Source organism: Equus caballus, chromosome 22 (genome assembly GCF_041296265.1).
Source record: "Equus caballus isolate H_3958 breed thoroughbred chromosome 22, TB-T2T, whole genome shotgun sequence".
In the NCBI taxonomy this organism is placed as follows: Eukaryota; Metazoa; Chordata; class Mammalia; order Perissodactyla; family Equidae; genus Equus; species Equus caballus.
The window spans coordinates 35,334,094-35,336,154 of record NC_091705.1 but is presented as its reverse complement, the minus strand read 5'-3'; the positions used below and the strand labels follow the sequence as shown (position 1 = coordinate 35,336,154).

Sequence of the window (2,061 nt, the reverse complement as noted above, 5' to 3'; positions counted from 1 at the left end):
TCTTAATCATACTGTATTCTGAGCATCCTCCTCCCCTCCTTCACGGGAGCCCTGCATCACAGTCTGATGGTTCTCCTTGTCTCCTCTGGCTATCTCCCCTTTATCCCTCACACGCATTTTCCCCAATAAGCCCTTGATTCCCTACTCTTGTCTTGACATCTGCTTTTCAGAGGAACCAAACTAACCCATTCACCTATTTGTTTTGGTTTGAACTGTGCAGGCAATGAAGGGAAAGCAAGTGGGGAGGCAGAAGAAAATTCAGAGAAGAAAGAACATGTTTTTTCCTAATAGAAATTACTATCCAATGAAGATAATAATTAGATTCCATTAGAAACATTAAAAAGAGTGAGGCTCCCATTTTTATTTAAATGACAATGTTCATCCTACATCTACAATGTTATCACTTGTAACTATGTAGATGATGATGAAAAATATTATATGTCACCTGAAAACATCCTAGGGAATAAATAGTTTTTCAAAAATTTGTTTAAGCTGTATGTGTCAAGGAAAAATAAATTTTTGGAAGACTACTCTCCAGACCTAAAAGCCCTGTGTGATCCCTCAGCAAGACCGAACCAAACAGCAGAAAGCGAGAAAGTGCAAGGCTAACGCTTCACGAGTAGGTAGCTTAGAGGCTCAGCTCCCGAACTAAGACTCAAGGTAGCTAAACTGGGCTGTGGACAAGACTTCCTTTTCCTGAGTTATGAAGGCCTAAGATTTTAGACCTTAAAGTAGCCTAGAACTAAGGCACGTTCTGCTCCACTGCCAACCCAAAGTCCCAAATCTAGTCCTGGATCACACTATTCCAACAAGCAGAAAGGCCACCAGCAGCGGGGCCAGAGACCATGTGGCAAAAAGCCTTGCCTCCTTATCCCAGGACAACATACACCTCTCAGACGATCCAACACAGAAAACATGACTCAAAAATGCCCCTGGGATCTGAGTGTCAGGAGACATTGAAAGAGAGAAACATATCAGAAAAACAGAAGTGCAGGAACTGATCAAAACTAAATGTGAAACAGTAACCCCATCCTTTTTTACAAATCCTAAAGGATGCCCCTCGAGGCTGAGGACAGAGAAGGGGGTGGGGGGGGGAGACCCAGCAGTCGTAGATTTTCATGTAGTTTTAAATATATAACACTTTATTTCTTTGTGTGGTTTTCATATTAATAAGCATTTAACTCTGGATAAAAGGAAGACGGGGATGAGGAGAGCATGGAAGAACCAGAAATCAGTTATCCAATCTGAGCCTGCTCTATCAGTGTCTTCTCGGGGTTGGTTCAGAAGGGGTTTCTACCTGGGGAGAGAAGAGAGAGTCAGAGACATGGGAGGGTGCACACTGAGCGGCGGACGCGGACTGGGTCCCAAGACCACTGCGGTCTCAATCCTGTGAGGGCCTCTCCTCCCGAAAGCACTGAGATGTGCTGCCAAGAAGTCAGGGACTGGGGATCAGGAATTGTAGGCAAGCCATCCCAAAAAATTATAACCTGATAATCCCTTACCTGACAATTTAAATGTGAAGAGGAAAGCGATTCACTCTTACAAGCTGTAAGAGAAGCAATGGCCATTGAAAATTGTCATAAGAAAAATTCAGCAACAGTTGAGGAGCCCAGAGATAACCTCCTCCAACTGTCCCCATCATTCACGGGAGAGCGCTGCCCATCACATGGAACGAAGGGCGCGGTTTCTGAGGAAGGACGTCTGTTGGGCCTCTCTCTTTACTGTCCTAGAGGCAGATTTCAGGGTAGATCCTAGTTTAAAAGTTCTGACCTCAATGATTTCTAAGGGCACTGAGGGTTCTCCACGCGCTCTGGGACACCTAGATCAAAGCGGGGAGACGGGGCGCTTCTCACCTCACTCCAAACTCCCCAAGGGCTCCATGCATCGACGCCTACAGTTGTAGAAACAACACTTCCTGACGCCCTTGCAGCCTCTATCGCGCCGGCACAGAGGTAAGAGGACGAAGGGGCAGGAAAGTGAAAATTCGGGGCACTCTCCCGGTTTCGTTACTGCCGAGGAAAAATGCCGCAGGGTGAGCTGGGGGCACCAGGGCGTCGTTGC

The 2,061-nt window shown here is 46.3% G+C and overlaps 1 long non-coding RNA gene across 1 annotated transcript; it reads right to left on the bottom strand.

The window, feature by feature from the left end:
• Positions 1-1,121: 1,121 nt before the first annotated feature.
• On the bottom strand, positions 1,122-1,552 carry LOC102148570 (uncharacterized). Its single transcript, XR_001379505.3, has 2 exons — positions 1,503-1,552; positions 1,122-1,297 (listed from the first exon to the last, which is right to left on the bottom strand). It is a non-coding gene; the product is annotated as an uncharacterized lncRNA (long non-coding RNA).
• Positions 1,553-2,061: the final 509 nt, after the last annotated feature.